General features: G+C 51.6%; 1 long non-coding RNA gene across 2 annotated transcripts in view; it reads right to left on the reverse strand.

Moving 5' to 3' along the window:
• Window positions 1–5,943: 5,943 nt before the first annotated feature.
• Window positions 5,944–18,023, reverse strand: part of LOC118679182 — a 35,332-nt gene continuing 23,252 nt past the window's right edge. Inside the window, exons 3-6 of one of the 2 annotated variants that reach the window (XR_004975167.1) lie at window positions 15,068–15,128; window positions 12,054–12,206; window positions 11,340–11,431; window positions 10,289–10,314 (exon numbers count right to left, since the gene is read on the reverse strand). This is a non-coding gene — a long non-coding RNA (uncharacterized LOC118679182). Of the gene's footprint in view, window positions 6,165–10,288; window positions 10,315–11,339; window positions 11,432–12,053; window positions 12,207–15,067; window positions 15,129–18,023 lie in introns of those variants that run through there. The other variant, XR_004975168.1, reaches the window with a different exon arrangement.

The raw sequence follows: 18,023 nt of genomic DNA on the forward strand, positions 1-18,023 counted from the left end.
CCTATGAACCAGGAGGTCATGGTTTGATTCTGATCCAGGGCACATGCCCGGGTTGTGGGCTCGATCCCCACTGTGGGGCGTGCAGGAGGCAGCCGATCAATGATTCTCTTTCATCACTGATGTTTCTCTCTCTCTCTCCCTCTCTGAAATCAATTTAAAAAAAAAAAAATCAGGCGATACCAAAATGCATAAAGAGAGTACAGCCCTGACCGGTTTGGCTCAGTGGATAGAGCGTTGGCCTGCCAACTCAAGGGTCCCAGGTTCGATTCCGGTCAAGGGCATGTACCTTGATTGTGGGCACACCCCCAGTAGGGAGTGTGCAGGAGGCAGCGGATCGATGTTTCTCTCTCATCGATGTTTCTAGCTCTCTATCCCTCTCCCTTCCTCTCTGTGAAAAATCAATAAAATATATTTTTTAAAAAAAGAAAAAAGAGAGTGCAAATCACCGAGAGATGCCACCATTGGCACTTTGGAGCACATCCTTCCAGACTGTCTCTGTGCCCGCCTGCACACCCACACTGGCCCATGGGTAAAGGTGCCAGTCCTCTAGGTTTCTGTCCTCCCGGGGAGGGCTGCCATGTACCCCATCACCCGTGTGCACCCCAGAGCATCTCATCCCCTCCCTCCTGTGTAGATCTAGTAAGACTTAATAAGCCCTTAATGAGCTTAATAGAGCACCTAAACACGGCGTTATGATTCTAACCATTTACTGCACCGTGAAGGACTCCACCTCCCGTGCCATTGGAAGTGAATTCACAGAGGAGAGGGGTGGGAAGGACGCCCTGCTCAGGTCGGACCGGCTGGTTCTATAGCCGAGTTCTAGCCCCGCCTTTGCCACTTTGCTGGTGGGCAAGTCCATTCCCCTCTCTGAGCCTCACCTGCAAACGTGAGTGTGAGGGACAACTGTGCAGAGTACTAAGTACTAGGTGCCAGGTACTAAGTAGAGGCACTGGGATTCCACTGGTTTGGCTCAGTGGATAGAGCGGTGGCCTGCAGGGCTGAAGGGTCCCGGGTTCGAATCCTTTCATGGGCATCTCGGTTGCAGGCTCCTCCCCGGCCCGGGCCCTGGTCGGGCGCAACCAATCGACGTGTTTCTCTCCCACCGATGTTTCTATCTTTCCCTCTCTCTCTAAAAATCAATGGAAAAATATCCTCCGGTGAGGATTTAAAAAAAAAAAAGAAAAGAAATGAGGATTGTCTCTTTTAAGGCGTTCCCGTGTCTGACTCTGACTCGAGTCCTGGAAAGAGCTTCCTGAGCCACGGTGCTCATGCCAGTGGCTCCAGGCAGGCCCTGAGGCTGTGGGTGCCTCACTTTCCTCATCCACAAAACGGAGCTCCTGGCCTGGCTCTACCCGTCTGACAGGTCGGCCGGCGTGAGGTGGCGGTGAGGCACCGCCTGGGAAAGTGTTTTGGAAACTCACGTGTTTTCACTCGGGGAATGCTGCCTCATCACATCTCCGGTCCACTGCCCAGCGCGGGGAAGCGTGACGGGAGCACTCACTGTGACTTCCTTACGCGGGGTTCACGGGGACGGAGGGGTGTCCACGGGAGCCCCTGAGCGCCGGGCTCTGCTCTGGGGCTGGGAGACAGTGGGAGGAAAGACAGACGAGGCCCTTCTCACAGAGCTTAGGTGCCCGGGGAGAGGCGGGCCACACAAAGGGTGACAAAGGAGAAACAAGAGACGCTCAGGGAAAGGCCAGTGCTTGGTGGAGAGGGACAAGGCAGGGGCGAGTGTAGTGGAGACCGAGAAGGCTTCTCTGAGGCCGTCACACCTGAGCGACCAGGACAGCCGTGCCAGTACCTGGCACCAAGTGTTCCAGTGCAAAAGCCCCGAGGCAGGGACACCCTCCAGGTCAAGGAGGGGGCGGCGCTGGGAGGCGGGCCAGGGTTTAAGCCAGCGGTTCTCAACCTGTGGGTCGCGACCCCTTTGGCGGTCGAACGACCCTTTCACAGGGGTCGCCTAAGACCATCCTGCCTATCAGATATTGACATGACGATTCATCACAGGAGCAACATGACAGTGATGAAGTAGCCACGACAATAATGTTATGGTTGGGTCACAACACGGGGAACTGTATTTAAAGGGCCAGAAGGTTGAGAACCACTGGTTTAAGCAGAGGCGAGATAGGATCTAGTTCCTGTGGCATTAAGACCGCCCTCCGGACCTGGAGGGCATCACACTGAGTGAAACAAGTGGGTCAGAGAAAGACAAGTAGCACATGATCTCACTCATATGTGGAATCTAAGTAACAAAATACACGGATGAACGGAGTGGATCCAGAGACATGAAAGCATAGAACAGAGGGCGGGATCTCGGAGTGAAGGCAGGGGAGGGTGGGTATGTGGGAGGTAATCGACCAAAGACCTTGTGTGCATAGATGCATGGCCTATGGGCACAGACAGGGGTGGTGCGGGCCTGGGGGCGGGCAGGGGCAGGCTAGAGGGGGTCAATGGGGGGATAAAGGGGGACAAATGTAATACTGTCAACAATAAAGAATTATTTAAAAAAACAAAACAAAAAAAAGAAATAGGCTACAAGCAACCAAAGGGGAAAAAAATAAGATCACCCTCCATTGGGATTGCAGTGCCATCTCCCACAGGCTGTGTTGGGCACCCCAGAAAAATCTGACGGCCTGCAAGAGCTAAATCTGAACCAGCCCAAACGTCGGAACCTGCATACTAGCAGAACCGAGACGCAGCGTTTAGGCGGGCAGCTGGTCTAGGGTCACCCTCCTGCTCCATTCCCTGGCTGGCATTCGGCCCAGGCCTCTGACCCCCGGCCTCTGCCCCCCGAGGCCACCCCACCAGGGGAGGATGGGAGGGTGTCTTCACTGAGGCCACAAGGGCTGGAAGGGGGCCCAGTGCCCCAAGGCTTCCCGCTTGGGTCTCAGCCACGGAGACCCACAGGCTGGGCTCCGGAGAGAAAATGCATTGCCCAGCTGGGCCTCGTCCTGCACCGCCAGGCCCGGCCCTCCGCCCTCAGCTGGCAAGGGCAGGGAGGAGGGGCGGGTCTCCGGGCCCCGCCAGCCAAGAGCAACCCGATCCAGCAGGAAACGGGCCTTCAGCCAGACCAAGCACCAACCCAGCACCTGGAGCCTTTGTTCCCTTTATTCCTGTTGCAAACTTTCCCAGGCACCTGCACCTGGGCCTGGCCAGGGCTCCCACGAGATCTGGTACCCGACGGGGTGAGACCCCGAGGGAGGTCTTGTGGTATTATAACAACAACAACCACGATAACAGCATCCACCTTTGGCGCTCTGACTACACGCGGGTGTCATTTCGTTTAACCCTCGCACCAGACCCGTGAGGCAACAGCTACTATCATCCCCATTACACAGATTAGGAAACAGAGGCACACAGAGGGGCGATAACCTGTGCAAGGTCACGCGGTATAAGGAAGTAACAACAGCCCGGGCTTCGGACTCAACACACCCCACCCCCACGTGCGTCTATGACCTTGGACAAGGCACACGTGCATGTTACCAAGCCTGTCGTCTGATTCTGACCTCGGTGGACGGCTGTGCAGATGAAATGATTTGAGGACCTCACAGCCTCCGGCGCCTGGCTCCCGAGCCAGACACACCTTGCCACCCTCCTCCCCACTTCCCACAGCTCCGTGACCTTCAGCACGTGACCGTCACTCAAGCCTCAGTTTCCTCACCAAAGAAATCAGACAATAATATTACCCCACGGGCCTGGGGAAAGCCTAGAGCCCATCTGTCTCTCTCTCTCTCTCTCTTTTTTTTTAATTTAGCACGTTAGCCGTGGCTGGTTTGGCTCAGTGGACAGAGCGTTGGCCTGCGGACTGAAGGGTCCCAGGTTCGAGTCCAGTCAAGGGCACATGCCTGGGCTGTGGGCTCGATCCCCAGTAGGGGGCATGCAGGAGGCAGCCAAACAATGATTCTCTCTCATCGTTTCTATCTCTCTCTTCTCCCTTCCTCTCTCTGAAATCAATAAAAATATAAAAAAACTTAGCACTTTATTTATTTATTTATTTAGTATTTATTGTTAATCTTCACCCAAGAATGTTTTCCCTCTGATTTTTAGAGAGAACGGAAGGTAGAGGGAGAGACCGAGAGAGAGAAACATTGATGTGAGAGAGACATATCGACTGGTTGCCTCCTGCATGAATCCGAGCGGGTCTGGGGATCAAGCCCGAAACCAAGGTACGTGCCCTTGACCAGAATCAAACCCGGGACCCTTCGGTCTGCAGGCCCACGCTCTATCCACTGAGCCAAACAGGCCAGGGCTGGAGCCCATCTCTTGAAATGGCCACACTCCTGAGACCATCTGAGAAAGATGTTGTTTTATACTAAGTTGCCTTCTTTACTTTCCACCCAAATAAACACAGACACACAAATGGAAAAACCAGTCTTGGAACCACTCTCCCCTTGAGACAAAAGCCAGTCTTACTCATACCGCTGGGCTCAGTGGATTCTCTCAGAAGAAAAACCAGAAGTGACCGCTCTGGTCACCATGTGGCTAACAGAGTTCTCTCCAGTTCCACACCCTGAGACAAGACGAGTGATCCCACTCGAGACGCACATGCCAAGTGTAAGCGAGATCCACCAGGGATTTCAGCCATAAAAACAAAAAAATACCTTTTCCTATAAACCAGCCAATATTTATCAAGTTCTGGTTGTCCACAAAGGTGCTATGGTGCTGTCATCTGATTCTGACCTCGGCGGACGGCTGTGCAGATGAAATGATTTGAGGACCTCCCAGCCTCTGGCTCCTGGCTCCCAAGATATGGTTTGTGTCCCCGATATCAGGGGATAAACATGAAAACATAAGCACTCGCCCAGCCAGAATGGCTCCGTGGTGGAGCATCAACCTATGAACCAGGAGATCACGGTTCGATTCCCAGTCAGGGCACATGAGTGGGTCTTGGGCTCGATGCCCAGTGTGGGGCTTGCAGGAGGCAGCTGATTAACGATTCTCTCTCATCGTTGCTGTTTCTATCTCTCTCTCCCTCTCCCTTCCTCTCTGAAATCAAGAAAAATACATTAAAACCAGAAAAGAGCCCTGACCGGTTTGGCTCAGTGGATAGAGCGTCGGCCTGCGGACCAAAGAGTCCCGGGTTCGATTCCGGTCAAGGGCATGTACCTTGGTTGTGGGCACATCCCTAGTAGGGGGTGTGCAGGAGGCAGCTGATCGATGTTTCTAACTCTCTATCCCTCTCCCTTCCTCTCTGTAAAAAATCAATAAAATGTATTTAAAAAAAGAAAAAGAAAACATAAGCATACATCTGTTGTAGGTATACCTCAGGGGGGTGGTCCCACTTTTCCGAATGGCCATGTTTGTTTTTCCAGATGCACACTTTTGGGGATCAATTGCTCTTCTCTAGCCTCGTGCTGCCATTCAAGTAGGGGCTGCCAATCATCCTACATCCCTGCCCCTGGCCACAGGGATTGGTCCAAGGGAACAGCATGTAATCCAGAAAAACCAAGTCTATTTGAGCTCTCCCAGGAGGTAAACATTGGAGCTGAAGACACGATGAGAGGCAAGAGAGGAGCCATCATGGCCTCTCGGATTCCTGTCGTTCCTAAGGCAGGCTCCGCCTACTCATCCCCTGGTGCTGTGGTTCAATGAGCCAATAAATTCCTGTCTGTTCCTGGCCTCACCCAACCACCAGGCATTGGTCGAACGGTCATAAACACAACAGAGCAGTAGGAGAGATGTCACGGGCAAGACTTGAGGATTTGCCAAGTGAAAGGTTTTTGGTTTTATTTTTTTAATATATTTTATTGATTTTCCACAGAGAAGAAGGGAGAGGGATAGAGAGCTAGAAACATCGATGAGAGAGAAACATTGACCAGCTGCCTCCTGCACGCCCCCCAGTGAGGATGTGCCCGCTACCAAGGTACATGCCCTTGACGGGAATCGAACCTGGGACCCTTTGAGTCCGCAGGCCGACGCTCTATCCACTGAGCCAAACCGGTTCGGCAAGTGAAAGTTTTAAGCAATCAGGCTGTGAGGTCAGACCCAGACAAGAACACCTCATTCATTCAAGTCAACAAATATTTATTCAGCCCTTACTTGTTACGCACTTAGGACATAGCAGCGACCGAGACAGACGAGGTCCCTTTCCTCACTGGGGAGTTGTCAGAAGGGACTTCCTAGAGTTGGAGAGGCTCCAGGAGGTCACAGAGGGATGGTACAGCCTGGCCCGGCAGAAACGGGGCGGGGGGAGAAAAGCATAAATAAGAACGTGAAGGTATGAGACTGTAGTGGCCCTGAAGGCAAAATGTCTTGTATCCCCATAGTGCCTGGCTTCAGTGGGCTCTCAATAAGTGTTTATGGCCCAGCTGGCGTGGCTCAGTGGTTGAGTGTCAATCTATGAACCAGGAGGTCACGGTTCACTCCCGGTGAGGTCACTTGCCCGGGTTGCAGGCTCGATTCTCAGCGTGGGACGTGCAGGAGGCAGCCGATCCATGATTCTCTCTCATCACTGATATTTCAATCTCTCTCTCCCTTTCCCTCTGAAATCAATAAAAATATATTTTAAAAAATAATAAAATATAAGTGTTTATTGCATGTATGGATGAGTGAAAGGATGAATGAATGAATGAGGTCAAGTACAAGTCATCTGGGGGGAAGGCAGGCCACCCAGCTGGGCTGGAGAAGAGCTACTTTTAGAGAAGGTAACGCTGAGGAAGGGAGACTGAAGCCAGGCCACAGAGGACCTCAATGAAAAATGTGGACTTTGCATGGGCCACATCACACAATCCCAGGGCGGGGACGGGCTGGCCTGGCGGCAGAGCGGCTCCCGTAGGCCCTGTGTGGCCCCCCATCTCTGTTGTGGTTGCCACACCCAGCCAGACTCCACCCAGCACCCTAACCAGCACCACAGCACGCAAGGTCATGCCCCAGACACCACCGCCCTCCTGGCTCCTGGGCCAAGCTGCCAGCACAGCATTTCTGCCCAGTCTGTAATTTACATATGACCACTCTTGGCCCTCTGCAGACATACACCCGCTGCGGGAGCTGCCGGAATAGGAAAAGAGGTCTGGTGTCCACCCCAACCCTGGCACCTGGGCTGCAGAGAGGGGGTTAAAGTCCCTAAGGGAGGCTGAGGCTGGGCACAGCCTTTGTCACCATACTTGGCTCCATGGCCTAGGATTAGGCAGACGGCGCCCTCTTGTGGTCAGGATCCACCCTGCACCTCGGTCTTTCTGGACAGTAAAAATTTGCCTTTAATTTTTCAATTTTTATTTATTTTTTAAAAATATTTTTTATTGATTTAAGAGAGGAAGAGAGAGATAGAAACATCAATGATAAAAGATAAGCACTGATCGGCTGCCTCTTGTACGCCCCTCACTGGGGATCGAGCCCGCAACCTGGTTATGTGCAACCCAGGCATATGCCAAGACCACGAATTGAACCGTGACCCGACCTCCTGGTTTATAGGTCGATGCTCAACCACTGAGCCAAGCCAGCCCAGCCAATTTTTTTTTTTACTTTTTTAAAAAGAAAATATCGGCCTAGCCGGCATGGCTCAGTGGTTGAGCATCAACCTCTGAACCTGGAGGTCACAGGTTCGATTCCCGGTCAGGGCACATGCCCGGGTTGCGGGCTCGATCCCCAGTAGGAGGCGTGCAAGAGGCAGCCGATCCATGATTCTCTCTCATCATTGATGTTTCTCTCTCTCTCTCCCTCCCTCTCCCTTCCTGTCTGAAACATAAATAAACTCAATAAAAGTATTTTTTTTAAAAAAAAAGAAGAAAATATCTTTCTGAAAAGCCAAGCACACAACTAAATCATTTAAATTAGACAGACTGCTCTGTCAAGGAATCTCATAGTAAAGACTTTTGGAAAAAGCTATTTCAGATTTTCCAAAGCCCACACGAATTTTTCTGACTCTGATTTCCTTGAACACTTATGTGCTGAGGCGGAAGAACGAGATGTCCGGACACGGCTGTTTTAGTTCCTTGCCGGCTCCGTGAAGGGTCTCCCCGGGCCAGTCTGTTCCGTGAGGTTACCCCACAGGCCTCCCACCGCTCTGTAATTCTAACAGCTCCATCAGGGCAGGTAGATGCCTCCTCGGCCAAAGGAAATGCCCAAGCAGGGGGCTCCTCCGTAGACATTCCTCGGCTCTGAACACGCAGCTTTTCACCTCGATCGTGTTTGTTTACCGTGGGGGCCAGCCCGGGAGTGGCGGTGATGTTAACGCGTGTACAAGCATTTCTGTCTGTGTTACGTAACGCCCTGTTTACATTCTAGTGGGTGGTGGTGTGTCTGCGTGGAGGAGGATGGCGAGACCGACACAACTCGAGACAGATTCCGATCTCAGGGGCCTGGATCCACCTTAGACACAACACCTTACACATGACACAACCTGCAAACAACCACAAACCAGCGGCAGAGTAAACTAAACATGCATGTGCTGAGGGCAAGAATCAGGGTGGGTGGAAGGCTGACAGCAGGATACTTGCTGCAAAGAGAGCTTGAGAGGAGTCTGGGAGCATGCCAGACCCACCGACGGAGGCCTTCGGGGGCTGGAGTGATGCCAAGGAGGAAGCCAGCATCTACCCATCTTTGGAGACACAGCCATTATTCCCCCACAGCACAGAGGCCCACCTGGACCGCCTCTGAGACTTCTGCCCTTGCCAAAGACCCCACAGGCCTTCCACCTTCCTTCTGCCCACCACCAGGCTGCCCGTGATCAAACAGGAAGCACATGATCAAACACTACCAGGGCCCTAGCTGGTTTGGCTCAGTGGATAGAGCATTGGACTGCGGTGTGAAGGGTCCTGGGTTCGATTCTGGTCAGGGCACATGCCCGGATTGCAGGCTCGATCCCCAGTAGGGGGCATGCAGGAGGAAGCTGATCCATGATTCTCTGTCATCGTTGATATTTCTTTCTTTTTTAAAAATGTATTTTATTGATTTTTTTACAGAGAGGAAGGGAAAAGGAGAACGATAGAGAGTTAGAAACATCGATGAGAGAGAAACATCGATCAGCTGCTTCTGCACACCCCCTACTGGGGATGTGCCTGCAACCAAGGTACACGACCCTGACCGAATCGGACCTGGGACCCTTCAGTCCGAAGGCCGACGCTCTATCCACTGAGCCAAACTGGTTAGGGCTCATCATTGATATTTCTATGTCTCTCTCCCTCTCCCTTCCCCTCTGAAATCAACAAAAATCCTATGTAATAAAACCCTAATATGCAAATCGACCAAACAGTGGAATGACTAGTCGCTATGGCGCACTGACCACCAGGGGGCAGATGCTCAATGCCGGAGCTGCCCCTGGAGATTAGTGTGCTCCCACAGGGGGAGCGCCGCTCAGCCAGAAGCTGGGCTCTCGGCTGGCGAGTGTAGCAGTGGTGGCAGGAGTCTCTCCTGCATCCATGGCAGTGCTAAGGACCCCTTGTGGGGAGTGGGCCTAAGCTGGCAGTTGGACATCCCCCGAGGGGTCCCAGACTTCGAGAGGGCTCAGGCCGGGCTGAGAAACCCCCTCCCCGCAGTGCACGAATGTTGTGCACCAGGCCTCTAAAAGCAACACACAAACAACAAACATTACCAGGGATACGGGGCCCACTTGTACACCTCTCACTGCCCCTAAGGCTGCGCATGGGGGCATCCGGGTACCCCTTGCCAGCACAACCTTGGTTAGGTACTACTGGTTATGCCTCTGTCCTGGCCCTGCCTGCATATCAAAAGGGAGCAGACTAAGTCCTTCAGATCTACAGAGTGGGGAAGGCTTGCAACTCCAGAAGCCAGGAATTCTCTGTCACTGTGCCCACAGATGGGGCTGCAGCACACACACGTGCCAGCCATCCACTCTGACTGTGACTAGCCTGGAAGTCAGTCCTGGTTGGTCCCGGGGTGCAGCACAGAGGGCACGGATGCAGCTGTGTGGCTGGAGGGCAGGAGGAGTCAGCTGTCTTTAACTACATCTCAGACAAGGAAGGTTATTAGGGAGGAATGCAGGGCGTGGGGATGCGGAATTCCTCTGGGCCTGTCTATGCTCCGCTAGCGATTATTCGAAAGACAAGCAGAGGCCAGTTTACTCACTGACGGTGGGATATGAGGGGACCAGGAAGGTGCTCAGCGAGAAAGCAATTCATCTGAAGACAAAGATGCACCACACAGCTGGAAACATTAGGACATCAGGTGAAGAGACGATAGGGGCAGAAACAGAATATTGGGGACCAGCTAGAATTGTAAGAAATACGAATCCTGCTCTGTTAACCGTGATTGTTTTGTTCTGATGAAAGAAGGCACCTTCTAACCTGGCTGCGAGTTGCATGTGAGACCTGGGGGCTCACCTGGAAACGAAGCCCATCCTCTCCGCCCAGGAGCTGCCTATCATCAGGGAAAGATTAATCACCTTGTTGCAGAAACCAGAGCCGCCAGCCCTTTGAAGACCCCCAGCCTTTGCACCCACAAGCCTTTGACAATCTCCAGCCCCCATGACCTGTACGCTGCCCATTTGGCATTCCCTTCCCCATGTAACCTTTGTCCTTCTACCCGATATAAGCAGCTGGCTCAAGGTGAGGGGTAGAGCAGACGTTTGTGGACGGCCTGCTGCTCTCCCATACGGCGGCATTATTGGAATAAACGCTCACAGATGATTCGACCCTGTCTCTGCTTAATTGGCTCAGGTAGTGACAGGCAGCCCCTATTGTCCAGTTACAGAAAGACCAAGCCACCTTCTCACCAGCCCATTTCCAACTCCTGGGGTCATCTCTGCATTTGGATTCCCCCAGGACTTCGAATCCCTCAAAGGCAGCCCCCTCTCATGACCATAGGATTAGGGTCACCCTGGGCAGGGCACACCCACTGTTTCTAGAACGGGCTTGGCTCATGGCCAGGTCACTGGGAGAGGTCTGCCCTTAGGGATGACCTCAGTATTTGGACCTGGACCTGCATGGACTTGGCTCCTCACCAAACGACCCAGGTAGGCTCTGTGATCTGGCTTCTGAACAGAACCTGTTGGCTGCTGAGCCTGGAGGCGGGGAGGGGGGGAGACAGGGATAGTATTTGCTTCTAGGTAACAGAAACCCTGCGGGAATCTGGCTTAGCCAGCGAGGAAGCCCCAGGGGAGGGTGGGCTTTCAGGTCTGTGGCTATGGCATCCCGATGGGGACATAAAATGTCCTTTAGGGACTGTGCCGTTTTTCCCTTCACGCACGAGGCCGCCTGCTTCCCCACAGTCTCACCAACAAGAACGTGCTGTCAGGCATTTGGATTTTTGCCCATCTGATAGGTGCAAAGCGGCATCGCCGTGTTATTTCCATTTTAATTGCTCTTATTGTGAGAGAAGTTGAGCTTTTTTTTCCGTCTGCTTAAGGGCTACTAGTGTTTCCTTTTCTGAGAAATCTGGCTCACTTGTCATCAGGGTTGCTGGTCTTGGGTGCAGGTTCTGTCTGTCTGTCTCTCTGCTGGTGGTGGAACCCAGGTGACAGCCGGCGTCCCGGTCGCTGAAAGGCGGAGGAGTGAGGAGGGCTGCGTTCTGTCTGTGGCTAAATTCATCCCAGTTCCCCACCCCAGGCTACCTTTCCTGCTTCTTCTATAGGTAAGAAGAGCTGCCCTAGCCAGTCTGGCTCAGTGGATAGAGCGTTGGCCTACGGACTAAAGGGTCCTGGGTTTGATTCTGATCAAGGGCACGTACCTCAGTGGCAGGCTCCTCCCTGTCCCCGGGGGCCCTAGTTGGGGCCTGTGCAGAAGGCAACCAATCAGTGTGTTTCAATCACATGGATATTTCTCTGTCTTTCCCTCTCTCTTCCACTCTCCCTAAAAATCCATGGAAAAATATCCTCAGGTGAGGATTAAAAAAAAAGAAGAGCTAAAAACTCACGTTCCACCCGGCCAGTGTGACTCAGTGATTGGGCGTTGACCCATGAACCAGGTCAGGGTTCAATTCTCGGTCAGGGCACATGCCCGGGTCGTGGGCTTCATCCCCAGTAGGAGGTGAGTAGGAGGCAGCTGATGAATGATTCTCTTATCATTGATGTTGCTCCCTTTCTCTCTCTGAAATCAATAAAAATATATGTAAACAAACAAACAAACAAGAAAACACCTCACGTTCCTAATCTGCCTTACCTCTCGGGGTGGCCACGTGACACTGGCCTGCTCAGTGAGATGAAAGTGGAAGGGTGCTCGGGAATTTCTGGGAAACCTCTGGTTAGAAAAAGGACCGGGGTCACTGGCATAGCCCCTTTCTTCCTGCCTCACTCTGGATGGAATGGCTGCCTTCTTGACACCATAAAGGAAAGACAGAGAGAATCAAAGACATGTTGATCCTAATACCATTCCAGCCACCAAACCAAGGCCAGGAACCACCTCCCTCCAGACTTGTGCACCGAGCTCATTAAATATCTTCACTCTTAAACCACCGCTTGTGCCCTGGCTGGTCTGGCTCAGTGGGTAGAGTGTCAGTCTGGGGACTGAAGGGTCCTGGGTTCGATTCTGGTCGGGGGCACATGCCCAGGTTGCAGGCTCGGTGCAGCCAATCAATAATTCTCTCTCGTAATTGATGTTTCTCTCTCTCTTTCTCTCTCTCCCCCTTTCTCTCTGAAGTCAATAAAAATATATTTAAAAAACAAACAAACAGAAAAACCCCACCGCTTGTCAGGGTGTGTGCGACGGGCGGGGGTGTTCTGCTACTTGCTGATAAAAACAGTCCTAATTGATAGTGCGTGGCTGTCTTTTAGGAGGGAGAAAACTTGTCCCGGAAGTCACCCTTCGTCTCCCTGGACTTCTCAGAATATTGGCTACCATTGGTTCACATGCCCTTTCCTGAACCAAGTGCCTTCAGGGGGAATAGGTTCCCCTTGGGCCAATGGGGTGACACCTGGGGTGTGGGGGTCAACTTCCCCTGAGGCAGATGGGCACAAGGAAGAGAGGAGGGTCCAGCCAGCGTGGCTCAGTGGTTGAGCACCAACCTATGAACCAGGAGGTCACGGTTTGATTCCCAGTCAAGGGCACATGCCCAGGTTTCAAGCTCGATTCCCAGTGTGGGGCGTGTGGGGAGGCAGCTGATCCATGATTCTCTCTCATCATTGAAGTTTCTATCTCTCCCTCTCCCTTTCTCTCTAAAAAATCAATAAAGGAGAAAAAAATACATGAAGAGACTACACTCGCTTATACACTCCACAAAGTCAGGGGTATCCCTGATCCCCAGGAATTGATGGAAAATGTTGGCCAGGACAGAGCCCTTCAACATCAACCCGGAGGCCTGCCTGCACCTTGGCATGAGTCCCCTGAGTTGGGGGCTATGGTAATTCAATATGCTGCCCTCGGACCTAATTGCACTGGTACCTGCTCTATATTTCCCCGTCACGACCACAAGAAACCCGTGTCACCCTAGCTGGTGTGGCTCAGTGGATAGAGCGTCGGCCTGCAGACTGAAGGGTCTTGGTTCGATTCCAGTCAAGGGCACATGCCTGGGTTTCGGGCTCGATCCCAGGTGTGGGGCTTGCAGGAGGCAGCCGATCAATGATTCTCTCTCATCACTGATGTTTCTATCTCTCTCCCCCCGCTCCCTTCCTCTCTGAAATCAATAAAAATATATTTTTAAAAAGTTAAAAAGACACCAGTGTTGCGAAGATCACGAGGTGGGCGTGGTGCTGAGCTGTTGAGCCCATTTTGGTTCCAGGCATCATCCCTTCCTTTTCTGGGGCCGCCCACAACACCCCTCACCTCTCGCTCAGCCCTCTGGCTCAGCGTCCGGAAGTCTCCTCTTTCTTCTCTTTCCAAAGCAGGGGCAGCCTTTTGACCCTCGCCAACCTTCCCTCTCATTTTCCATTTGTAATTCTGCAAAGGCCGCTGGCCGTGATTCAGCATCCTCCTCAGCGGCCAGGATGGAATTAGTCCGGGCCAAGGGACCTGACTTCACGTAGCCAGGAGCTCACTGGCAAACCCTGCAACCCACCCACCCACCCAGGACTCGGTAAGCGCTAGCTCCTTCCTGGTGATGCTCACGCGCCAGCCAGGTCTGAACGGCAAAGCCCCATTGCCCTTGGGTTCCTGTCTTCTGTGGCCTCCGCCCGCGTCCCCCCTCTCGGCTCCTAGCAACAGGCCTGCTCTGTCTTTCGTCATCTCTCTCTGAACCGAACAAAAAGCTCCTTTCAATGGTCCTTCATGGCAGTGCTCTGTAACAGCTAGGCCTGCTTCCCCCATTATAACAATATACGCTCATTAAAGAAAAATCCAGTTAAGCAGGAAGATGGAATAAGGGAAAGCAACTCCCTGTCCCATGACCTAAATCCAGCTTAGTTAACATCGCAGTGCCTTCTGGGAGGTGTTATGACTTGTTGTGTTTTTTTTTTTTAAAGTATATTTTATTGATTTTTTACAGAGAGGAAGGGAGAGGAATAGAGAGTTAGAAACATCGATGAGAGAGAAACATCTATCAGCTGCCTCCTGCACACCCCCTACTGGGGATGTGTCCGCAACCAAGGTACATGCCCCTGACCGGAATCGAACCCGGGACCCTTGAGTCCGCAGGCGGACACTCTACCCACTGAGCCAAACTGGTTAGGGCAACGACCTGTTCATTTTGGAGTGCTTCCTTTTAAAAATTTCCTTCTAACCCAACCGGTTTGGCTCAGTGGATAGAGTGCTGGCCTGTGGACTGAAGGGTCCCGAGTTCGATTCCAGTCAAGGGCACATGCCCGGGTTGCAGGCTCAATCCCTAGTGGGGGGTGAGCAGGAGGCAGCCAATCCATGATTCCTCTCATCACTGATGTTTCTATCTCTCTCTCCCTCTCCCTTCCTTTCTGAAATCAATAAAAATATATTTTTAAAAATTTCCTTCTAAATCTGAGCTCTCATGGCTAACCTTTGCAGACCCTTTGGCAAAACAATTGATGCAATTTCTGCAGAGATTCTAACCTTAGTGCCTTCATTTCTGAAGTTTCCAATTTTTCTATGGGGGACCTATGTTGTTGCTCTGGTAACCACAAAAATGTAACATCTGTGTTGTGGGCTGAATTGCGTCCCCCCAAATTCCCATGTGGAAATCCTAACCCCCAGTACCTCAGAACATGACTGTACTTAGAGGGAGATAGGGTCTTGAGAGAGTTTTGGAGACCCGATTCTGGACCCACACTTACCTGAGCTCAGCGGTTCAGATCCCAGCTCAGCTGTTTTCTTCCTGTGTTCAACGTTTCTCATCTGTAAAATGAGGTCACAAAAACATGGGGATGGGGACTCATTGAATGAATGCAGCCAAAGTGATACGTTTGAACGAATGTATCTAAACTCCTCTGTCCAGTAGAATAGCCACCAGCTGCACACACCTGCTGAACATCTGAAATGCTCATTTTAAAAAATAATTTTTATTTTTACCACTGAGCCACACCAGTTGGGCCTATTTCATTAAAAAAAAAAAAAAAATTGTTTAGCCCCAGCCAGTTGGCTTAGTGGATAGAGCATTGGCCTGAGGACTGAAGGGTCCTGGGTTCGATTCCTGGTCAGGGCACATGCCCAGGTTGCAGCTTGATCCCCAGTAGGGGGTGTGCAGGAGCCCCCTCAATGATTCTCTCTCTCCCTCTCTGAAATCAATAAAATTTAAAAATAACTGAATAATTTTTATTTTTTAGTTACAGTTGATGCACAATATTATATTAGTTTCAGGGGGACAACCATGTGATTAACTAGACATTGATATAACTTACCAAGTGATCACCCCAATAAATCTAGTACCCATCTGACACCATATATGGCTATTACAATATTGTTGACTATACTCCCTATGCAGTACTTTATATCCCTTGGCGATTCTTGTTTCCTTTTAAAAAATAAAATAGCCCTAGTGGGTTTGGCTCAGTGGATAGAGCATCGGCCTGTGGACTGAATGGTCCCAGGTTCGATTCCGGTCAGGGGCATGTACCTTGGTTGCAGGCACATCCCCAGTAAGGGGTGTGCAGGAGGCAGCTGATCAATGTTTCTCTCTCATCAATGTTTCTAACTCTCGATCCCTCTCCCTTCCTCTCTGTAAAAAATTTTTTAAAAATGAAATAAAAAAATAAAAATAAAGGAAAAAACAAAACAAAAACAAAATAGCCCTAGTGTGTTTGGCTCAGTGGATAGAGCATCGGCCTGTGGACTGAAGGGTCCTGGGTTTGATTCCGGTCAAGGCATGTACCTTGGTTGCAAGCTTGATCCCAGGCCCCGGTCAGGGAACCTGCAGGAGGCAACCAATTGATGTGTTTCTCTCACATTGATTTTCCCTCTCGATCTCTTCCCCTCCTTTCTTTTTTTTATTTTTTATTTTCAAAAATGTATTTTTTAAAAAATATATTTTATTGATTTTTTTACAGAGAGGAAGGGAGAGAGATAGAGAGTCAGAAACATCGATGAGAGAGAAACATCGATCAGCTGCCTCCTGCACACCCCCCACTGGGGAAGTGCCCGCAACCAAGGTACATGCCCTTGATTGGAATCGAACCTGGGACCTTTCAGTCCGCAGGCCAATGCTCTATCCACCGAGCCAAACCGGTTTCGGCTCAAAAATGTATTTTTTTTTTTTGCCCAACTGGTTTGGCTCAGTGGAGAGAGCGCCGGCCTGCGGACTGAAGGGTCCCAGGTTCGATCCCGGTCAAGGGCATGTACCTTGGTTGCAGGCGCATCCCCAGTAAGGGGTGTGCAGGAGGCAGCTGATCAGTGTTTTTCTCTCATCGATGTTTCTAACTCTCTATCCCTCTCTCTTCCTCACTGTAGAAAATCAATAAAATACATTTTTTTAAAAATGTATTTTTTTATTGATTTCAGAGAGAAAGGGGGTAAGGAGAGAGAGAAATAGAAACATCAATGATGAGAGAGAGAATCATTAATCGGCTGTCTCCTGCACGGCCCACAGTAGGGATTGAGCCCACAACCGGAACATGTACCCTTGACCGGAAATCGAATCGTGACCTGGTTCATAGGTCGATGCTCAACCACTGAGCCACACCGGTTGGGCTCTCCCTCTTTTCCAGGCTCTAAGCATCAATGGAAAAATATCCTTGGGTGAGGATTAACAAGAAAATGAAGTAACACGCAGCTAGCAGGATGTCTGCCGTGGCCCCCGTGGTTTGCATTGTGTCACTGCAGGGCTATCATCAGACAGCGCTGGCTTGAAACGACGCCTGGCACGGAGCGATCGCCACTGTGGCTACTGTCGCTGTTTAGTGCCTGGCACATGGTAAGTGCTTTTCAAGTGGCAGTTTTTGTTCTGAAGACTCTCACCGTGCCCTGTGCCCCCGCTTTGGAGATCTGTGCCTGGAACACATTGTCTGATTCCCTGCCCAGCTTGTCCTATCCACCCACCGTAAGTGATATTGGACTCTCCTTTCATCTTTCATTTTCATCTCCTCCCCCCGCGCCCTGCCCCTGACCTCTCCAGGGGCATACACACACACACACACACACACACACACACACACACACACACACACACAACTCTTGGCCATCATCGATCTGCTTCCTCCCCAGACCCCGCACATCCGAGGGCTGGTCTGTGACGCTCAGACAGATGGAGCGTTGCCAGCAGGGGCTGTTGGCAGGCTGCCAAGGGGCTGCCCAAAGCGGCCTTTCCCCTGACAGATCCCCTCCGGGGGCTCCCAGGCCCACCCGCAGCCTGGCAGCTGGTGGAGCGGAGCGCGGAGGCTCAGCTGCGGACCTGGAGGGCTGGTCTCTCGGGAGAGCAATGCGCACACCAGATGGCAATCCTGGGCACAGCCCGCAGGGTGAGAACAGTTTCGTTTAAAAAGAAAATATCTCGATCAGCCACTTGGGTTGAGGAACCGGAGGTGCCAGGGACATCGCTGAAGGAAGATGGTTAACCGCGGGGGAAATAAACACCGTAACAGGGTTTGTTAACAGAAACTTGGAGACAGGGACCCCCCAAAAAGAGAGAATTCAAGGGAGAAGTTGAAAGAAATGAAGGCGGGTGGAGTGGGACAATATGGCAGGTGCCACAGCCTGGGAGAAATTCCAATGAGAAATTCCCAGTGGCAGGGACACCTACATTTTACCGCGTGCTATGTATATACTAGAGGCTCGATGCACAAAATTCATGCAAGAGTA

The sequence above is a fragment of the Myotis myotis genome, unplaced genomic scaffold (assembly GCF_014108235.1).
Source record: "Myotis myotis isolate mMyoMyo1 unplaced genomic scaffold, mMyoMyo1.p scaffold_m19_p_23, whole genome shotgun sequence".
Taxonomy (NCBI): domain Eukaryota; kingdom Metazoa; phylum Chordata; class Mammalia; order Chiroptera; family Vespertilionidae; genus Myotis; species Myotis myotis.